The following is a 23403-nucleotide window of genomic DNA, read 5'->3' on the forward strand; positions in this document are numbered from 1 at the left end:
TGAGTGAATCCTTTTCAATTTATCTATAGCAGGCTATGTACTTAGTCTATAAAAGATGCCTTAGGAAAGTATTAATAACTCTGAATGTTGAATCAAGAACAGATGATGAAGAATCAACAATTTAATTAGCTGGCATTGGTAAAGAGTAGAAGGAAGAAAGGAAAAGAGGTGTCTGAAAACCAGAAGAGAGATTTTCTGTCTTCTGTGTTTTATGCATTTGTTTGTGTATTTATAAATTGGCATTTTAAATGTGGCCAGAATTGGCTCATCAAAGAGACAACAGTTTATACTTTCAAACAAATAAAACTTTTTTTATTTTTCTGCCAATAATTTTGCCAGTGTCTTTTTTTTAATCTTGTTGTTCAGAATGTATCTTGTAATAAAGTATGTGAGATGAGAGAGATATTAAAGTGTCCTTAAAATTCCTGAGACAGGGGAAAAAAGTTGTTGTTATTTCAGTAATTATTTGCAATAGTAGTGTTCAGAGACCTCAGTCAAGACTGGGTGTGTTAGAGAAGGAACACATAGAAGAAATACATGGTAGAAGGCATGATCAGACATAGATCTCAGTTCAGATCATGGCACAAACTTTGTGGCTTAACATATGCAAGTTACTTAATATGTCCTGTGTTTCAGTTTTACATCTGTGAAATGGTAGTATCTATGGGTGTGTGTAGATGAAACGGGGGTCTTAAATTGAAGTGGTAGGTTTTTTAAAACCATCGCTTCAATTTAGGGCCCTTTAAACCCCTGTGGCATGCACACATGCTGCACTTACCTGCCTCTCTGGCAGCAGGGCAGGGAGGCCAAGATGCTGGTGGGCGGAGTGGTCCCTGGGATGCGGGGGGGGGGTGGTCTGGTGTTTCCCTCTGCAGCAGCAGTGTTCCCCCACTCCCAGGTGGCATCCACCTGCAGGCACCCAGCTCAGGCAGTCCTGGGGGGCACCGCAGCTGTGGAGGGAAGCACCAGGAGGCCCCTGTGCAGTTCAAGCAGGCAGGCAGGCTCGGGTGGGGGGAGATCAGGCTCGCGCCTTTTATTGGGTGGAGTCTGTCTTCCCATGCTACTGCCAGGCTTCCTGTAGGGCTTCTTGCAGAGCCCCTGAGATGCACGGAGCCTGGTGCTTCACTCTGCAGCTGCAAGGGCAGCACCCCAAGTCATTAAAGGCTCATTACACCGCCGAATTTCCTACAGCAGCTGGAATTAATGCACAATATGCTGCCAATGCATACAAACACTGACACCATTAAAGGGGTGCAAAAGCATTTAGCTCACTTTAAAGTATCATGTGTACACAACCCTCATTTCGTCTACACATGCTCTATACAGTCAAGGGAGTTATGAGGATAAAATAGGGCAGATTACTTTAAATCAGAGTGATTAAAAAGTCTGATTTCAATAATAATTTAAATTAGTAAGGAAGATAATTTGGGCCTCTCCATGTGCAGGTAAAGGTGCAATGAGACCTAATGCACCATGCAATCATGCCTCTTGCCATGCTACACATGTACTACAGGTGGCACAATTGCAAGAACATACATTAGATCCCATCGTGCCTTATTGCCCGTGCAGGGGAAGCTCCTCCTGCACTGGTAAAAAGAAAGCTTCTGCGACTGGGAGCCTCTTCACCTGAGGGGCTCCCAACCATGGAGGTGCCCCACACACCCTCACAGCTGTGAGATGCAGTTGCTGTGACTCTATTATACATGCAAATTAAAGCTGGATACTAACTAGCTTCAAAGTTTAGTACACATTTTTGAGGTCTAACTTTATAGCAGGTTGGACCTTTTTATGGTGTTGTAGATACTTTGCATGTGTAGCTGATTTCAGTTAATTGCACTTAAATTAACCAGCTAATTGCACAGTACCTGTAACATGTAGAGAGAGCCTTTAGATTTAAATAATAAGTTTAAATCTTGCTTTTGCACATATTCTTTGTAGTTACTTTTCTGAAACAAAATTGATTAATTATTGGTTGGTAAACATTAAAATATGATTTACAATTAAATATAAACTTTGCACTAGATACTGCTTCTCTTTGCTAGCCAGGGTGATTTCTTATATTTATACACATTAATTTAAATAACTATATAGATTAACATTTATTCAAATTCCAGTTTTTTACATCTTTATTGTTAGAGAGTGATAACTGACACACTTATTTACTAGACAGTGTACTTTTTTACTTGTGGTTTGTGTCAAGTTGTATTTGGATGGACATTAGCATTCAATTCATGTAGAAAAACTACATTTTAAAATAGGTTTCTAATAGTTAAATTAACTTAATGGGTGTGTTAGATACAGAAGGAAAAAACTACGTTTATCAAAACATGTTTTGCAGTTAAAACTCTCTCTTATAGTAAACAAAAGATATATCTGCTTGCAAAACATAGTTTGTATATTGAACTTATAGTTACTTGATCACCAAGCTCTTCAAGACTTTAGAAGCAATGTATCTCATCTCAAATCTCCTTCTCCTTATTCAGAGATTAGAGGAAAAAAGTACTCTCTCCTTTATCAGCTCCCAACCAGTTTCTCAATTTTGAGTGAACCAGTTCTAGAATTGTGAACTAGATTAATATACTGAAATGAATAAAAAAATTACTTTATAACTGCACAAGAGCCTAGTCATATCAAAACCTTGTTTTAAACTTCAACAAACCCTGGTTCCAGGTTCTTAGCCAGTGACTCCCATCAGCTAGATGATTTGCCAGTCAAAACTTTGGCAGAAAATGTTTAAGGCTTAATACTTTCATTTCACAGATCAATTTACTGTAAGTTATTTTAATAGTTCAAACTATATGCTAATAATACTTTGTCTTATTAAAGACTGTTATTTTATTATAATGTGTTAATATTTTTATTAGATGTTTGTTGTTAAATATAACCTATTTAACATTGGTATTGAAATTATGACAAAGTAGGATCAGAAGAATTCTGCCTTAAGGGACACATTTGGCATGCATTTGACATAATGATCCATAATGGTCAGAAGGTAAGATGTCCCATTCTAGTCTGGCATCATCTTCAAGTGCTCTAATGCTACCAACTGCAAAGATGTGCTGAACTCTATCAGTGGTAGGAGCCCCTCTCTCTGCTCTGAGATTCCTTCTACTAATGAAATCTGTGGCAGAAGCCAGCCACACTAAGTAAAAATGCTTGTGGGTGTTCTTCTCAATCTTTTTGCTGTGCTTGAAGCACTGTAGAAGGCTTGGAGTACATAATCTTTGCCAGTCTTTGGAGCAGTAAGTTCTGTCTAACTTCTTTAATCATCCCACTGTCCCTGTACTCATCTACCAGGCTGTCCTGTCATTCAGTAGATGGCCCATTACCTCAGTAACTGGTTGGTTACTGAGGCAACTGCTCTGATCTGTAGAGAACATTTTTGTTTCATGCTGAATGACGTCCAACACTTCCTGCATAATATGGCTATGTCTCCAAGTATGAATTCAGAAGTCTTGATTCTACTCAAACGCCTTTTGGAAGTTAGCCTCAGGCTTGTTGCCAGAGGCCTGAGAGCTTGCCTGTACTTCAGTTATAATGAGAGCAAATTGTAACAGCAATGGCTCAATGTACAGTTCGGAGAAGATATCAAATGGGATTCCCCAGGGCTCTGTCATGGGTGGGCCTAGTAATGTTTAATACCTTCATTAATTTAGTGGATGGGATTGTTTGCACACTTAGGAAATTTGCAGATAACATGAAGTTGGGAGGAGTTGCAAACACTCTGGAGGGTGGGGTTAGGATTCAGAATGACCTGGATAAAATGGAGAAATGGTCCAAAGTCAATTAAACAAAAAAAGAAAAGTGCAAAGCCTTGTACTTGGAATAAAACAGACTGGGGAAAGACTACTAGGCTGAAGTACTGCAGGAAAGGCCCTAGGGGGTCATAGTGGACCATAAGCTGAACATGAGCCAACAGTGTAGTCTTAGTGAAAAAAAGCCAATAATGTACTGAGCTATATTAATAGAAGTGTCACTTGCAAATCGAACAAAATGATTTTTCCAGTTCCTTGACACTAGCAAGGCCTCACCTGTAATGCAGTGTCCAGTTTTGGGATGCTCATTTCAAGGAAAATGTGGACAAGTTAGGAAGAGTCCGTTCGAGAGTACCACAAATGATTTACAGGCCTGGGAAACATGACTTATAAAAATAGGATGAAAGAATGTGGGTCCCAAGTCCTCATACATTCACCATTCAAGGCACACCACATCCGAGGTTATGGAGACTTAAGGAACTGTTCTCTGTATGGAAGCCACAAGCTAAAGATAACAGCCTACTATCTCCAAGTCAATGATCCTGGTGAGTGAACTAACCAGATACTTCTTACAGGACAGATGATTTTATCCTCTCCAGAAATGCCCTATAGTATGCACTTCCACTAACTACACAGTCAGCAGACACAGGTATGGCTGTTGCCTTCAGGTTTCAGTAGTCTGGCATCAGCATGTTGGTCATAGCTGGGGGATGTGGCTAGCATTGAGAGGATCCAGAGGAGGGCCACTTGCATGGTCAAGGGGCAGCGGGGCAGGCCCTACGAAGAGAGGCTAAAGGGCCTGAACCTATTCAGCCTCCACAACAGAAGGCTGAGAGGGGATTTGGTGGTCACTTACAAACTCTCCAAGGGGGACCAGCAAAAATGGGGTGAGCCTCTGTTCCCTCAAGCATCACCAGGGGTTACTAGGAATAATGGTCACAAATTGTTAGAGAGAAGATTCAGGCTAGACATCAGGAGTCTAATCCAGACTTCAGGAGTCTAATCCTGATGTCCCCTGCACTTGGGCAGGAAGTCTAATCTCTTCTCATAAGACTTGCCTTCAAAGACCTTTATCATTTTTATCACCTGCCAGTAGACCCTTTCAAACTTCTTCATGTCCTTTTTAAAATAAGAAGCCCAAAAATTCACACAACACTTTAGATGAGGCCTAACCAGTAAAGGCACTAGGAGGGCCCACATCTTGTGCCTAATGCTTCTATTGATGCATTCCAAAACTGTATTCACCTTTCACAAGGCTGCATCACACTGCAGACTCACACTAAGTCTGTGGTCTACCAAGATTCCCAGATCCTTCTCTGTAGTGCTGCCATTCAACCAGGTATCACCCATCTTGTATATGTGTTTTTAATTATTTTTATTGAATTTCATCCTGTTAGCTCTAGTCCCACTTTCCATTCTGTCAAGGTCCTTCTGAATTGCACTCCTGTCCTCCAATGTGTTTGCAATCCTTCCCTGTTTTTTCATCTGCAAATTAGCTCAAGAAGGTCTCTATTCCAGCATCCAAATCATTAGTAAACATATTGAACAGCTCTGGGCCCTGGACAATTCCCTGTGGGACTCCACTCAAAATTTCCTGCCATGTATCCATTTATAATTACTAATAACTGAGTCAGTTGTCTATCCACCTTATAGCAGTTTTGTTTAGTTCACATTCCTCCAATTTGTTTATTACAAGGTCACATGGGACTTTGTCAAAAGCCTTGCTGAAGTCCATATACACTATATCCATGACATTCCCTTCATCCACCCAAACAGCTAAAGTTTATCATAGGAGGAGACCAGATTTGCTTGGCATGATTAGTTCTTAGCAAATCAATACTGGACGCTTGTGATCAGGTTTTCCTTCTCCAGATGCCTGCAAATGGCCTTCATTAGGATGTGCTCTAGTAACTTCCCAGGTATTGAGGTGCAACTAATTGTTCTGTAGTTCCCTCAGTCCTCCTTTTTGCCTTTCTTAAAGACCGTCCTGTTTCCAGCTTTCTGCTTTCTAGACCAATGGTTGTCAACCAGGGATATGTGTACCCCTGGGGGTACTTGAGAAGGCCCTAGAGGGTATGCATGGGTGGGGATGGAGCAAGTGAGGCTGGCACAGGGACTGCCTGGCCAACTGTATGCTGGGGAGGAAGATAGCATGTCGCCACCCACTACCCCACTCTGTGTCCAGCTGTGTGCTGCCACCCTCCTTCCCCCCCTCCCCCTCCACTCTGGGGGTATACTTATTAAAAAAGGTTGAAAACCCCTGCTCTGGACTGCTCTGTCCCTTGGGTATAACTTCTGGTGCGATCACCTCTGCCTTTTCCTCAGCTGTTCCACTCCAGCATTCTTGAAAGTGCTTGCTGACTTCAGTCCATTTTTCTTGAATTCTGAGGACCCGTCTTCTTCAAGTAGTTGTATGTTGCCACTTCTTCTCTTTTCCCTTTGGCTTCTTCAGTGCCAGCCTCTCATGATTCCTGTCCAAGAAGTCTTCATTGTACTTGCTAGTGTGCTACCAACCTTTAAATCTTTTCTTCCAAGATCCATACCACCTTACACTTAGTATGAAATGCTCCTGACCCTCTGGGAGGAACATGAACATAACACATCTCATACAAGTTACAACTGCTCGTGTGAGATCCAAGCAGTTCCAATCTCCATTTATGCTCCTTGGTGGACACTCAGGCTATGAAATATAAAGCAAAGAAAAAGACAGGGGAACCATGCCATAGATGCACACACTTGTGTACCCACACAAGTACACAAACAGGGCCGTAGCAACCTTGTTGTGTAGCCTCCTACAAAAAACCCTAGGCGAACTCATTTTCTGTTTGCTGATCTCTTGTTTGCAAGCACTGCCTTTTTTATAAGACTGCCTAGCCTGGGCCTGTCTGACTCTCCCCTCAATTAGCTAAACCACTTGAAGTAAATCACCCACACTGCCCTGTTAAGCAGTCACTCCAAAACAAAAGCAACAACAACAAATTCCAGGCACAAGTCAAACACCCAGGCACCATCCATCAGACACAAAGACCAGAAGGTCTTCAGACCACCAGCTCCTAGAAAAGTTCATTTCTTCCTCTCACAGGAGTTCCCAGGAAAACTCCCTCTCTCTTTCTTGCTCCTCTGTTTGTCTTATTGTCAGCACTAATCTGTCCATTGTGTGCAAACATTTTCAGGGGAGTCAGAACTTCTTTAATTGGATGCATAGAGCATGTGCATAAAGCATGTGCATATTTCTGATTGTTGACTGGCTGAACTGCATCTTTGTAATTCTTCGAACTGAGTTTCTGGCAGTATTTACAAACTTGAAATTTGCTTTCCCAGATTACCCTAATATAGTCTTTTCAATTGTCATCATTACTGATCCTGATACTACATTTATTTAACACAATATACATTAGAATTGAACACGCCAATGCTGTGGAGCAGGTTGGATCAAACATAAAAACTATGAGGTAATATTTTCAAAACCAATATTTGCAATGTGGCATTAGATTTGGGGCCAGATCTCACCTTCCTTACTCAGCCAAAACTTCTCATTGGCAGCCTCAATATGAAATGCTGACTGAACACTAACAATTTTGCATACCCAAGTGCTAAGTGACTGTTCAGTAACCAGCATTACTGCTCAGTAGCATCCCCGCACAGCTTCCTGGTGACACCTACTGCACAGTAGCTCATTACTACTGCGCAGTAGTGTCACGTCATGGTTCATGCCATGTGACGCTACTAAGCAGTAATAACGAGCTACTTCACAGTAAGAGTCTCATGTAGACGCGGCCATTGATTTCAGTGGGAATGTTCACATGTATAAAATGAGTACAAACAAGTATATCTTTGGTTTGAAATTAGAGATCAGATCCAAGTTGAAGTAATAAACCCTTTGTGGAAGGGACTGTATTATATTCATGTATACAGTCTAGTGCAATTGGGTTCTGAATTCTGATTGTAGCTTCTCGTTACTTATGTAATACAAGTTAATTGTAATAATGAATAATAAATCAATCAAAGCCTTCTGTTGATTTTAATGAGCATTCGATCTGGCTGTAGATGTACCACTGCTGTGGGTTTATCTGTTAGCTTTCCACTTGAATGATAATGCCTCCTTCCAGAAGAACAATAGGGGAAATCCAGGGCCCAATGAAGAGAATGAAAGAAATCCCATTGACTTTTCTGGGGCTTAGATGTCACCTAGTCTGTCTAAGTATATTGCCAGCTGACAAATAATCAAAGCAGTTCTTAATATTTCTTTATTGCCTTGGCATCAAAGACATTTCAGAAATCTTTTTTACCTGGAGGCTGAGGCATTGTTTTGAAGAGTTTATTTCAATCCAGTTCTAATATTTCATTTCAGTTAGATACAGAAGGGTTTTTTCCATGTTATTTACTTCAATAGTATTAGTTTCTAGTCTCCTACACTCATCCAATAATTGTGAAATGGAAAATACATTAGAAGCATGCAAGTGAATGGGATCCAATTGTCTCATTAATGAACTATTGTATAGAACTCATGAGGGTTGCAACCTTTGTCAGGGTAAGAATTGTGCTTTTATGAAGAGCATATATTTGAACAATACCATTCTGCAATCTGATCCAGCAAAGAAATGGTACTGAAATAGTACATTGCAAAAACAGATAAAGGGAGATTTGTAGGCAAGCACTTCTTGATTTGCTTAAATCATAAACCCATATCTCTGTAATGGTTTAAAGATGTTCATATCCTTGGAAAAAAAGGGTTTTCAAAAGAAAATAAACATAGACAAGTTAATTTTATTTTTTACTATACAAGATAACTTGCTGCCATGCTGACGAACTAATGCAAAAGAAAACAATATTTTCACATATAAAGTGAATAACCTTTGTTCTCTTAAGTATATTTCTGTAACCACATACTTTTCTGCTCTTGTATTTATTGTAAAAGACAGATATGAATCAGTAATGTAATTTTCAGGGAAAAGATTTTGCTATAGTCCAGAAATGTGAACTTTTATCCTACAGTTTTATGCATTGCAAGAACTGTTGAAAATTAGGTAAAATAGGGTTTGATAGTTAATGATGAGATCAGCATTAATCTAAGGTCATTTACTAGGCTTTGTACAAGAGCTACATATTTCAGCAGATATACGCATGGCTTTCACGTTGCTGTTCAGTTCATTTACTCCTTTTCCTAAGTCAGTGATAGTAACTGTGTCTAAGCAGTCCATGCCATAGCCCCAACATTTAATTTGCCAATGAGAACCTCAATAAATTAAATTCTTTTTGTCGAGCCATTCAAAAATGGCAAAAATAACCATGTTCACTGTAAAGTATTTTTTTTAACCACAAGAAAGTGTTCTATTGTTTTAACAACTTCTGATATTACTAAGTCATTTATAAACACTTGTTTGATTTATGCCACTCTTTTTTATTTTGTGTCAGGTTGGTGTCTAGTCTCAAGAGGTTGGTGGAGTGTCTCCAAGGTCTCAGGTTATATGCCTTCAAATAAACACTAGCGCCCTTATGGTGAAACAGTGGTAAGGTCCTAGAAGGGGACATTACATTTTATCATAGAACAAGAAAAGCCTTGATGGACAAATCAGTGCTCTCTGGCACCTCTCTGAGGTGTGAGTTCATTGCCGTGAGTCCTACTCTGCTGTTGGACTTAATTCTCTTGCTGCAGGATTGCCGTGCATGTGTCTTGCTTCTCTCAACAATGCTGTTTTGTCTTGCTGGCTTGACACTTCTTCCCTCACTTGCTCCATTGAAAGTCAGGCAGCGGATTAGTCAACCGTTTACTCCCACTCTCATGTTAGGAGATGCCATCCTCACCCTAATGAGTTACTTTATTGGATGGGAAAACTTCAAACATCTTCCCTTCAGCACATCTGTCTTACTCTCCCAAGTATCTCTACAGCCAATTTTATCTCCCATAGCACATGTCTTTGTAATATATTAAGTCATTGCAAAGTCTAATAGTACACAGTTGATGACTTGACTGCCTTTAGCCTGCTGTATTGGTTAGGTTTGAGAGAAACCTTAATTTGGTGTGCAGGAGTGCTGGAGTGTTCCTGCTTCCTCATCCTGCATTCCCTCTGGCCAGAGGTCTGGATCAGTGCAGGGGACATCAGGAGTCTAATCCAGACTTCCTGCCCAAGTGCAGGGGGCTGGACCCGATGATCTTTAAGGTCTCTTCCAGCCCGTAACAACTATGAAACTCTGAAGGGAATGGCATGTACAGCTTGAAGACAAGGCACTTAAGATGGGACATGATATCTGTCTTCAAATACTTGAAGAGCTGCCATAAGGAAAAGGAAAAACACCTTTTCTCATACTGCTGAGAAAAGGACACAGTGGTTTGAAGTTGCAGTAAAGTAGGTTGAGAGGATATTAGGAAAAAACTCCTTCTTTGTTACAACTATAAGGCAGTGAAATGACTACCTAGGGAAGTTGTGGACTCTCCATCACTGCAGATGTTTAAGAAGAAGTTGGACAGCCACTGGTCAGCTATGCCTATGTTCGACTATGGGTATTTCCCATACTTCTGGAATTTGCTGTTGCTACATGGGGCCAGGAAGGAACATGTTCCCTACCTGCACTGTGTGTGTTGGTGGGGGAAAGAAGGGGTTACTTTGTTGGGGTGGGGTTTAAGTTGGTTGGATTTTTTGCTGTTGGTTTTTTTTTGTTTTTTGTTTTCCTTTCTCAGAAGCATTGGGAGTTGACTGCAGCCAAGGCTGGGGACTTTTACTGGAGTGTGCCAGTTTTTCTGCTACTTAAACCCAGAGGTCCCTTGCTAGAGGGTCCTTCCTCTCTGTCCAAGGGTAGACTGATCACCATATTTGGGGACAGGAAGACATTTGGCCCCATGGTCAGATAGATGGCGTCTTCTGTAGTGAGGGCATGGCCCTCCTCCTTGAATTCCTTGAGCATATTTTAACAACCCTCATAGCAGCACAACATTCACCTTTGTTGTCCCTCTGCTTTACGTGTGGAAGGTTAGGGTGTTATGGTGGTTGTGTCAGGGTTGACTGTGTAGTTCTACCAATAAGTTAGACAATGGATTTGTAGAGGATGGTTTGGATAGGGATGATCCTGCCTCTGCTGTCGGGTTGTACTACATCAGTGGTCTCCATACTTTTTAAGTAGGAGATCACTGCCACCCCCTTCCCTCCTGTCCAGCAGGTAAGTCTGTGGGGAGGGAAGGGGGGGAAGACCAAGAAAAAATTATTTGTGGGTGTGCCTCCCCAGCAGGTAGATCCCACCTGGCCACGGCCCCACTCAACTTACCCCGCTCCTGCCTCTGTAACACTCTCCCTCACCGCGGGGGCCTTGATCTAGCCCCCGCCCCTTCCCTCACCCACAGACTGACCTGCTGGCTGGGGCGCACATGTGCATGCACGCAGGCACTCAGCCCGCCACCCCAGCTTAGATCGACTCCTAGAGGCTCCAAGATCTACCACAAGAGGCTCCAAGATCTACTGGTGAATCAAGATCCACTGGTTGGTGACCACTGTACTACATGATTTCTGGAAGTTCCTCCTAGCTCTACTTTTCTATGATTCTACAACATTTTCAGAGAAATGCAGACAGCTCATATAAAGCCCATTTGTTTCTAGCATCTTTGCGTAAAAGGGAACTGAGAAAGTAAACTCTGCTATTGTGTGACTCATGTGCAAATAAGCTCTATGGGAATCTTAAATAGGACAGATTTATACTAATGACAGGCTGAGGGAGATTACTTGCAAACAACAGAGCTAGCATGGCCAGCACTTTAGGCCTTCTCTTGTTAAGAAAATTTTCACAGCAGTAAATAAATCAATTAGTTATACCAGTGCAAACCCCTGATATAGACACGCTGCACCAGCATGAATTGGGGCTTAAAGCCATCTAGGTTAATTCAGTAAATCCCTGTCAGCAATTGCATTGAAGCAAAGGACACCGTAGAAACAGAAGTTCATTTGAAGGAAAGGAAAATTTGGCTATACCAGTGATAAAGGTGCCATGTTACCATACTCCTTTAGTGGACTATGAGTATGCATAGCCAAGAGACTGTGCATAGTAAGGTCAATGGGAACTGATGGGAACTATAAAACTAGCCGGAGATCAGAAACAGCCCCTATCATGAATGTGTTGAAGGCATGTTTCCAGATTAAAACATTTGTGGTTATATTTCATTGAGAGAGATCCTCAGAACAAAATTACAAACAAAATTTTAAATATATTCCAAAGTTATAAAAGGTGAAGTTATACACTGGTCAAACTTCAAGAAAAAAATCCAGTTCTGTTTCTCCTGAACTGAATTGTCATATGAATGAGTTGGGAAGTCCTGGTAGTGGTTCTGTAGAATTTTCTGGGATAGCATTAGCATAAGTGATGGGGGTCAAAGAATATTTGTGGTGACTTCAACTATTACAGTTTAATATGCCTTTGTTTTATAATGTACCCTGTGAAATTTACTACATCTTTGAAATGTCTTCATTTTGTACTTGGACTTATTCCTTTTGCCTGAGGCATTTTTATTCACCCTCTTCTCCAAACACAAACTCTTACCTTAATTGTGTATTATTACATCATTTATTATTAATATTATCCTCATTATTATTTCTATCCTGGCCATAGCATGCTAGGGGCTTTTTTTTTTGCTTGCCACAGCTAATCAGATTTCAGACCCCCCCTCTTCCTAGCATATCTTCTCACAAGGATCTTTCTTCAGCATTCACTTCTCCTTTGCAGAATTCTGTCTGCAACTTCAGGCCTTTCCTTCACACCCTTCTAGTCAGTATCTGATCTTAAACTACTTTTCAGTTTCAAAAATCACGAAATGTGACAAGACAATTATAAGAGCTGCACTTTAACATCCAGTACCTTTTGGAATAACAGCAACATGCCTTCTCTCTCTCTCTCTTTCATTCCTGTTCTTTACTGCAGCATGGCTGAGTCTATTAGTTTCTTTCTTGTTAGCAAAGGCTCTGGTATCTGAGGGAATGAACATAATGCATTTCACACTATTGTTATATGAGGTGGGTGCTTCCATACCAACAGCTTGCTTATTCAGAGATGTGCTCTGGGGAGGTCATCAGTGAAGGAACATGCAGCAAAAGCAGCTACAACAAAAGCACTCTGCTCCCTCCTCCTCATTAGCAGTGACATTGGTCACTGTTTCAGGCTCACTTGTAGACAGTGGGAAATGTCAGAATCAGTGCAATAGGTCTAATTTTCCCTATGTAAGCTCTTTTGTGCTGCCTCTCCTATTGTACAGAGAGTTAATTTAAACCTCCTTCTCTTCCAGATTCTCTAAACATCCTACTGTTTTAAGGCAAAATACAAATTAATGTAAAGCACAGCACAAAGAATTACACAATCATATTTACTAATATAACTTATAATCAGTCTTCTATTCAGTTCACCTCAGTCTCAAAGCACATGTTGATTGCACTTCATAAAATGTAATGTTCTAAAAACATCAGGATTTGAAAATCAGGGGTTATGATGGAAATAAGATTTTTAAACACAGAAAACTCTGATATAGAAGTTTTTTTGGTGTCCTTGTAGAGGTCATGACCTTCTGCATGTAGCCAAAACTGAAGCTGCATATTTCATAGGAACATGGGATTAGCTTGGGACCTCCTCACATGCTGAGCATAGATAGGCCCTTGCTATTACAGGCAATCTTAGTGTATAATTCATTCATAGACTACTCTAGGTCCACCTTCAAATCAGTGGGCTACATGAGACATTTACTGTGGAGCTGCCTAATTAGCTCTGCAGTAAATGTCTCCAAATCTACAAGTGTGCCCTATTAGGGCACATGAAACTAATAAATTTCAGAGCAGGCTAGTATTTGTAAATTCAAGTACTAACCTGCTCCAGAATTTTTTCATGCAGCAGCCCACATTTAGACACTGCCTGGCTGGCTGTGGCATGAGGGTGCTTCATTTTGGGGGCTGCCTGCCGGCTAGCCTTACCCTGAAGCACCCTTGTGTCCCAGCCAGCTCCTCCACAGCACATTGAGCCCAGCTGGAGCAGCCTTGGACTCCTGCCAGCCAGAGCTGCTCTGACAGAATTTAATGTGCTGCTGCCTATAAGTAGCATACAGCAGGGCCTGGGGAAACATATGTTCCCCAAGGTCCCCCCCAGGGGAGGACAAGAAGTAATGGGTACAAGCTGATTGAGGATCGCTTCAGGTTAGACATAAGGAAAAACTTCTTTACAAGTTAAGTACCAAGCGTTTAGAACTAGCTCCCTCCAAACGTGATATAGTCATCCACCCTGGCAATCTCCAAAAAGCGTCTTGACGCCCATCTTGCTGGAGTCATCTGATCCCAGTAGTCTTTCCTGCCCAAGTGCAGGGGAGCTGGACCCAATGAGCTGTAAGGTCCCTTACAGCCCTAACAACAACTATGAACTAAACTCTGGAGGAATTTACCCGATTTTTTTTGCTCCCAGGCGCACATTTAAAAAGCATGCCCGAGAGCAAAAAACTCTGGAGCAATAAGCCCTGGAGTTTATTCATGCACATTAATTACATGTGTAGACACACCCAGTAAGGTTGCTTTACTCCATTTCTTCTAGTGTTTTAAGTGGTCAGTAGGCTGCTTCAAACCCGTACTTCCTCCCGGTAAGTAGACGCAGACAGTGTCATGAGGCCTACATCAATGAGGTCAACCAGAGGCTTTGGAGTTGGTGCCACCAGGCAGGCCTTGGGTTCTTTGGACAACGACCCGCATTTTCGGGCATGCTCAGTTGGGGTGGGCTTCCCCTCTCTCCTAAAGGCAAGCATATTTTCTATTCCAGGTTGGCTGATCTCGTACAGCATGCTTTAAACTAGCTTTACTGGGGGATGTGGCCACAGGAGGACAAGAGGACACCTCCCAGCCAAGACAAGTGATGAGCACAAGAGGTAAGTGACAAGGGTCCAGATAGCCCTAGGAAACAGGGGGGGTACTTGCATCGACAGGAGGCCTTAAATACCTTTACTCTAATGCTCATAGTATGGGGAATAAGCAGGAGGAACTCGCCCTCCGGATAGCTAGTACAAGCCCAGACATAGTAGGGCTCACTGAAACCTGGTGGGATTCAACCCATGATTGAGCAGTAAACATTAGGGGCTACAGACAGAACAGAATGGGGAGGAAAGCCGGGGGTATGGCACTCTATGTCAAAGAGTAATACACATCCTCAACTAACAGGATGGGATCAGAAGAGGGGCAGGATGAAGTGCTCTGGGTCAGAATACAAGGGGGTCTCAGGGAAAGGGACTTAACGGTGGGTGTCTACTACAGACCACCCAACTAAGGGAAGAGCTGGACTGGGAATTCTTAGGTCAGCTTGCAGAGGCAGTTAAATCAAGGGATGTGGTCATCATGGGTGATCTAAACTACCCGGACATCTGCTGGGAGGACCAGTCAGCCAGGTCTGACCACTCACGTAGGTTCCTTGCTGAGATACAAGACCTCCACCTAACCCAGGAGGTGCACAGTCCCACCAGCGAAAATGCCTTGCTGGACCTGGTCCTGGCCACAGGCAACAACCTGGTGAGGGGACTCCGGGTCCTAGACCAGCTGGGTGATAGCAATCATTGCCTACTGTATTCACCATTCAGCGCAGGGTGTCAAGGGTCTGCAGCAAGGCAGTAGCCCTTGACTTCAGGAGGGCCGACTTCAATGAGTTGAGGAGATTGGTAGGAGAGGCATTCCAGTCCCAGAGAGTAGGAGAACTAGGTGTCCAAGACAAGTAGTCGTTCCTTAAGGAGATGATCCTCCGAGCCCACAGGGTGACAGTCCCAATGTGAGTCAAAGGGGACAAGAGCGCTTAAAAGCCCCCTTGGCTCACCAAAGGCATTCAGGAATGTCTAAAAGCCAAAAAGGGGGCATACGTCCAGTGGAAGGGCGGGGCCATCACCAACGAAGATTATACCTCCATAGCAAGAGTCTGTACAGAAGCTGTTAGGAAGGCTAAGGCAGAGATGGAACTAGGGCTAGCAACAAGGATCAAGGACAACAAAAAGTCCTTTTTTAAATACATAAGAGATAAAAAGAAGGCACCAGGCAATGTGGGGCAAAAAAAAACTATGCTTGGCAATCTGGTGGTTGCACCAGATGAAAAAGCAGACTTTTGCAACAAATTCTTTGCCTCCATTTTTCTGAGCAGGGACCAGGACTTCTCCCCCACCAGGATTCAGGACAGACTCAGGAGTGACTCTGGCAGGCCCAGGATCAGGGAGGACTGAGTTAGGGAACTTCTGGAGCGGCTGGACATATTCAAATCAGCAGGTCCAGATGCTCTCCACCCCAGGGTGCTGAGGGAATTGGCAGAGGTCATTGCAGGGCCCCTGGCATGGCACTTGTGATACTCTGGCCAATGTAGTCCTTTTCTTCAAAAAAGGGAGGAGGGAGGACCCAGGCAACTATAGGCCCATTAGTCTTACTTCAGTCCTGGGGAAGCTCTTTGAAAAAATTATCCAGGAGCACACCTGGGAGGGGCCAGCAGGGGGGAGGATGCTCAAGGGCAAATTGCATGGGTTCATTAAGGGCAGGTCGTGACCAACCTGGTGGCCTTCTATGATTAGGTCACAAAATCATTTGACGCAGGTGTCACGGTGAATGTAGTCTTTCTGGACTTCTTTGACACTGTCTCCCACCCCATTCTCATTAAAAAGCTAGGTGACTGTGGCATTGATGCCTACACAGTCAGATGGGTCACAAATTGGCTAGGGGGCAGTACACAGAGAGTGGTGGTGGATGGGTCATATTCGATCTGGAGGGAGGTGGGCAGTGGAGTCCCCCAGGGCTCGGTCCTCCGGCCTGTACAGTTCAATTTCTTTATCAGCAACTTGGACGAGGAGGTGAAAAGCACCCTGTTCAAATTCACTGACAACACCAAGGTTTGGGGCGAGGTGGGTACACTAGAAGGGAGGGACAGGATACAACTGGACCTGGACAGGTTACAGGGGTGGGCAAATGTGAATAAGATGGGATTCAATACTGACAAGTGCAGAGTACTGCACTTGGGCAGGAAGAACCAGCAGCATACCTATAGGCTGGGGAACTCCCTTCTTGAAAGCACACTGGCAGAAAGGGATCTTGGAGTCATTATTGATTCCAAGATGAACATGGGCCACCAATGTGAGGTAACAGTCAGGAAGGCGAATCGTACCTTGTTATGTATCCACAAATGCATCTCAAGCAGGTCCAAGGAGGTGATCCGCCCCCTCTATGCAACACTGGTCAGGCCACAGCTGGAGTACTGCGTCCAGTTCTGGGTGCCACACTTCAGGAGGGAGGTAGACAGCATGAAGAGGGTCCAGAGGAGGGCCACTCACATGATCAGGGGGCAGCAGGGCAGGCCCTACAAGGAGAGGCTAAGGGACCTGAACCTGTTCAGCGTTCACAGAAGGAGGCTGAGAGGGGATCTAGTGGCAGTAAAAAAACTTACCAGGGGGGACCAGAGGGGGATGGGTGAGACCCTGTTCCCCTGAGCACCTCCCAGAGTAACAAGGAATAATGGCCACAAGCTGATTGAGAGTACGTTCAGGCTAGACATCAGGAGACACTACTTCACAGTCAGGGTGGCCAGGATCTGGAACCAGCTTCCAACGGAAGTGATGCTGGCTCCTACCTTGGGGGTCTTTAAAAGGAGGCTTGATTACTACCTAGCTGGGGTCATATGAGCTTATCTTAGTGGGGGTCATATGAACCTAGTATTCATTCCTGCCCATGGCAGGGGGTCAGACATGAGGATCTGCTCAGGTCCTCTCCGACCCTACCAACTATGAATCTATGAATCTTTCCTGATAGTTAGAAATTGTCTTCTAATTTCTAGCACACATTTTTTAATAGGCAGTTTATACCCATATGCAGTAATGCCAACACCATTCTTTATCTTAAATAATTCTTTTCCCTCCTTGGTATTTACTGTTCACCCAGATGTATTTATACATATTTATGGAGAGAAAACATATCCCCTCTCAGCCTTTGTTTTGCTAGACTGAAAAAGCCAAGCACTTTTTATCTCTTGTCACAAAAGTCTCTCACCATTACCCTGATCTTCCCAGTAGACCTTCTCTGTACTTGTTCCAATTCAAATTCATCTTACCTGAACTTTAGTGATTATGATTCTACACAGTATTCCAGACGAGACTTCACCAGTGTCTCTCACACTGCCGTTAAGATTTCCCTATATCTACTGGATATAAGTCTTCTGATATATTCTTGGATCTCATTTGCCTTTTTTAACACCTACAGCATCTAATAATCTGTGATTCACTAGTAACTGAGGTCCTTCTCTACCTCTGTCCAACTGATGAGCTCTCAGCCTAGAGCAGACATTCTTGTTAATAGTGTCTTAAGTGCACAAGTTTTCATTATTGAATTCCTCCCCCTCCCACCTATCTATTGCTCCAGTCCTCAAGATCATACAATTCTTCCTGTATTATTATGAGCCGCCCCTCTACTGACAATGCCTACAAATTTTGGTCATTAGCAAATTCATTAGAATACTTTTACTTTTTGTGCCAAATGAATATTAATTAAAATAATAACTAAGATCAATTGCAAGAATGAATCTTAAAAAAGTCCACTTGTAACATCTTTCCATTTTTTCTCCTGTCAGCATTAGCCATTGCCATCTTGCCTTCAGCCCATTTCTTACCCAGCATATAATTTCTGAACTAAAACCAACCCTCAGTTCAACTACAAATCTCCCATTAAGAAGGGAAGAAAATTGATCTGAACAAGTAGCAACCTGTAAAACTGAACTCGCTAATGTGTAAGACTTGAGAGAAAAAAAATTAAAAGAACAATTAAAGACACAAAGGTAAATAGCAAATAAAAATGCTACATGGCTTTACCAAGGTATATTGTAATGAACTAACTTTATATCTTTCTCTGACTAAAAAACAGATTTTCTAGACAGGAGAAATGGGGAAAATCTCATCTGGAAAGCATGTGATTTAGTGCCATATGGGAAAAATTATTAGTAATTGCAATGATGGCAAGATGGGGTTAGCATAACTTCATATCAGTTAAAAATAAATACAGACACTAAGAAGGAAGGCATGGTTGGGTACTGCCATTCACCACAGCTTGAAATTCCTACGGAATTGTTTAAGCATTAGTTAACAGACTGCCATGAATCCCATGATAGATCACTTGAGTCAGCCTTAAGTAATGGTTCACCATAGCCTGGTTAATGATTATACAAGCTGTTCATGTTTGATTAGGTTCTTCTTTTCCATTACTGTAATTGTATGATAATTAACTGAACTCATGACATGTAATTTTAGGGAAATATGTGCATTTTGTGACTTTAGCATTAACAAAATTTATTACAAATTAACATTTTTTTCCTTTTATACAACACACCAATTTGCTTTGATTAAATAATCGTTCTCAGTTTTTCAATCTGAATGAACTAATTTTTTTCCACTAGCACCAACTACAAAGGTAGAATATATAGAACAATCTTGATAGATTAGAATTACTGAGACGCGTAAACATTTAATATAGTACAGCGCTGGACTTCAAGTTGAGCAATAAAATATAGCTCCTTGAAGCAAATAACATACACTGATACTTGAGCATAAAAAATGATAGAATAATAAAATCATAGAAAACTAGCATTGGAAGGGACCTCAGGATCTAGTCAAACCTCCTGCTTAAAGCAGGACAAGCCTCAGTTGTCTCAACCCAGCCAAGTCTTTCTCTAGCCTGGTCTTAAAAACCTCTAAGGATGGAGATTCCACAACCTCTCTGAGTAACCTGTTCCAGTGCTTTACAACTCTGTTCATGAGAGAGATTTTCCTAATATCTAACCTCAACTTCCCTTGCTGCAACTTGGCACCATTACTCCTTGTTCTATCCTTTGTCCTCTGCCACCACTGAGAATAGTCCAGCTCCATCCTGTTTGGAACCACCCTTCAGGTAGTTGAAGGCTGCTATTAAATCCCGCTTTGGTCTCCTCTTCTCCAGACTAAATAAGCCCAGTTCCCTAACTCTCCTCATAAGTCATATGCTCCAGCTCCCTCACCATTTTCATTGCCCTTCAACAGACTCTCTCCAATTTGTTCACATCCCTTTTGTAGTGGGGTAGGCGGTGCGGGAGGAAGAGGGGCAAAACCGGACGCAGTACTCCAGATGTGGCCTCACTTCTGGTGAGGGAAGAATCAAGGGGAAGAATCACCTCACATAGAGGGAAAGAATCACTTCCCTCAATCTGCTGGGAATGCTCCTACTAAGCCGAAGAGACCCACATTTTCCCTAATCTTCCTCTTGTTGCTGACATACTTGTAGAAACCCTTCTTGTTACCCTTCATTTCTCTTGCTACCTGCAACTCCAATTGCACTTTGGCCTTCCTGATTTCATCCCTGCATGCCTGAGCCTCTTTTACTCCTCCCTAGTCATTTTTCCAATTTTCCATTTCTTGTAAGCTTCCTACTTGTGTTTTAGCTCACTGAAGAGTTCCCTGCTAAGCCAACTTGTCTTCTGCCTTACTTGCTAGTCTTTCTGCACATCAGGATGGTTCATTCCTGTGCACTCAGTAAGGTTTCCGTAAAGTACAACAATCTCTCCTGGACTCCTTTCCCTCCCAGACTGGCCTCCCAGGGGATCCTGCCCACCAATTCCCTGAGTGAGTCCAAGTCTGCACTTCTGAAGTGCAGGGTTCTTACTCGGCTCCTCTCCATCCTTCTTTTCCTCAGGATCCTGAACTCAATCATCTTGTGGTCGCTGCTGCCCAAGTTGCCATCCATTTCTATATTCCTCACCGTCCCTGTTTGTGAGCAGTGGCTGAAGAAGAGCATGGCCCCTAGTTGCTTTCTCCAACACCTGCATCAGGAAGTTGTCTCCAGATGTCAGTGTGATTGAAGTCCCCCATGAGAACCAGGGCCTGTGATCAGGAAACTTCTGCTAGCTGTCTAAAGAAAGCTTCATCAACCTCATCCTCCTGGTCTCGTGGTCTATAGCAAACACCAACCATGACATCACCCTTGTTGCTCTCCCCTCTGACCCTAAGCCAGAGATTTTCAACAGGCTTGTCTCCAGTTTATACTGGAGCTCTGAGCAATCATACAGGTCTCTTACATAAAGTGCAACGCCCCCTCCTTTCCTCCCCATCTCTCCTTGCTAAACAGTTTATACCCATCCATGACAGTTACTTTAGTCATGCAAGCTATCCCACCAAGTCTTTGTTAATACAAGTCTCCAATGCAGCGATATAACTGAAAATGTCAAAATAAACACATACCACAAGTGCATCAACTCTGACATTAAACAGAGTGCATATACAATATTTAGAACCCTTACTCTCACTGGGTGTGTCCACACAAGACAGTTTACTGCACAGTAATATAGTTTACTGCACAGTAAGCATGCATGTCTACATGTGCGCATACCACACAGTAAACAGGGCCAGGCTGAAGGCCAATACTTAACAAGAGGGCTCCTCCAGCCCACCATTTCAAACCATGATTCTTGTAGAGGCCTAACAATCCTCTATTAGAATGAATTAGGAGAATCGTGGCTCGACACTGCCAAACCCAAGGTGCCCAGGCTCAGGGAGTGCAAGGCTCCCAGATGACTGGGATGAGGAGCTGTCTGTGCCACCATCCTTCCCACAGGGGGCCTCTCTAGAGAGGCAATCCAGGGCCCTCCCCACCCACTGGTGCTGCACCCCACGTGTGCCCCTGCTGCTCATGTCCCAGATGCTACACAAGAAGCTGTTTGCATGGACTGAGGGTTGCCTAATCCACTCTGCCCTGTTGCTGATGATTGCCATGGTGCCCAGGGTGAACCTACATATCTGGCACAGGACCCTGAGCTTCTGTGGTGCAGGGAGCACACCTGAGCTGCCCCACAACCTCTGCTGCCACCTGGAGGGCTACCTGTAGCTTGCTCTACATGTCCCTGCCCCCTGCAGTCAAGGAGGACATCACAGCCAGCATCAACACATTCCTCAGCATGTGAAAGTCCCACAGGCTGCTCAGTAAAGTTTTGCACTTTCTCCTGCCTCCCTGCGTGCTGTGGGAGTGAAACTGAGGGATGAGAGGAGCATAGCCAGGCTGGGCAGGATTCCCCATAGCCACCCCTCCCAGCAGCAACATTGCTGCTGCCCGCCCTGTACAGGCAGCAGCAGCTGTGCCCACCCTGCTCCTGCCCAAAGCACAGCCTCCCTTCAGTCCATCCTCAGCGTCTCCTCAGTCCCCCCACTAGGAAGAGGGTGGTGCTGCTGCTGCCTGCCAGCACTGCTGGGGCCAGTCTCCATGGAAACCCCAGCCCTGCACTATCATAATGCAGCTGCTGGGGACTTCATGGAAACTGGCCCCTGCTACACAGGCAGGAACTGCTGGGAAATAAAGTCCACTGCTGACCAGATCTGGCCCATGGACCAGACTTTGCCCACCGCTGAGGTTGACCCTCCTCAGTCATTCTTCAGCCACACACACATTCTCAACCACTCTGCAAGAGACCCGATCCCTTAGCTCTGTCTCCTTTTATACCCTCAAATGAATCAGTCGCTCAGAGCCAATGTCCATCATCTCTCAAGCCAATCAAAACAAGAAAGGCCTGTCACTCCTAACCTTGGATACATACTTATTAATCTCTCCATCCTTGGCCAATCATCATCTGGATCACCTCAGAAGATGTTTGCCACACTTTTGGCACCAAGAATGTTGTTACCAAGCTTAAAGCCACAGAAATAGGTCACAGTTCAAGAGTTCCCTGGAACTTTTCTGAACTATTCCTCACTGGGCAAGTATAACTCTCCGTAAACATCTTAAGACAACTTTTGAGCCAGGCTGGAGAAACTGCAGGTTGTGGCCCAACAGCGGCAGCATGGGAGAATGGCTGGCCTGAAGGAGGAGAAGGGAGGGCAGCGGGGTCTGGAGCTGTGACAGCAGGTGCTGCCAGGATCCTGACTTTTCCCACCCTGGGAACAAAGATGAGGAGGCAGGCCCCTGCAGCCAGCAAGCACCCAGCAGCCTGCCAACCCCTAGGGAGTGATCAGGGATGGGGGGCTTAGCTGGTAGCTGCCTGGCCCTGAGCCTCCCTGGCTAACTTACCATGGTCCCTGGGCACCTATGTATGCTTGACCCCCAAGGCTGCATGGCCCCTGTATAACAGAGAGCCTGGGCTCCCTGTTGCTTTAAGGTAAAGACAGCATAGCCAGGGAGCACTTCAGGTGAGCCAGGGCAACAGACTAATGGAGCGATCAGCAGGCACCTGCAGGAGCACATCTGTGATGGGCCGGCTTCAGGGATGATGCTCAAGGGCAACCAGCACGGTTTCATTAGGGGCAGGTCATGTCAGAACAACCTGATTGCCTTTTATGATCAGGTCACAAAGGCAATGGATGCAGGTGTCCCCATGGACGTAGTCTTTCTAGACTTCAGCAAGGCCTTTGACACTGTCTCCCACCCCATCCTCGTTAAAAAACTAGGAGACTGTGGCATTGATGCCTACACAGTCAGATGGATTGCAGATTGGCTCAAGGGTCGTACTCAGAGGGTGGTGGTGGACAGGTCATATTCAACCTGGGGGGAAGTGGGCAGTGGAGTCCCCCAGGGCTTGGTCCTTGGGCCCACGCTGTTCAATTTCTTCATCAGCAATTTGGACAACAGGGTGAAATGCAACCTGTTTAAATTCGCTGATGATACCAAAATTTGGGGTGAGGTGAGCA

The 23403-nt window shown here is 43.8% G+C and overlaps 1 long non-coding RNA gene across 1 annotated transcript in view; it reads right to left on the bottom strand.

The window, feature by feature from the left end:
- Window positions 1-12620: 12620 nt before the first annotated feature.
- LOC109304161 overlaps window positions 12621-23403 on the bottom strand; it is a 48515-nt gene continuing 37732 nt past the window's right edge. The window contains exon 3 of the long non-coding RNA XR_002099315.1: window positions 12621-12704. This is a non-coding gene — a long non-coding RNA (uncharacterized LOC109304161). The remainder of the gene's footprint in view (window positions 12705-23403) is intronic.

Source organism: Gavialis gangeticus, unplaced genomic scaffold, assembly GCF_001723915.1.
Source record: "Gavialis gangeticus isolate Ggan-Ray unplaced genomic scaffold, GavGan_comp1, whole genome shotgun sequence".
Lineage (NCBI taxonomy): Eukaryota > Metazoa > Chordata > Crocodylia > Gavialidae > Gavialis > Gavialis gangeticus.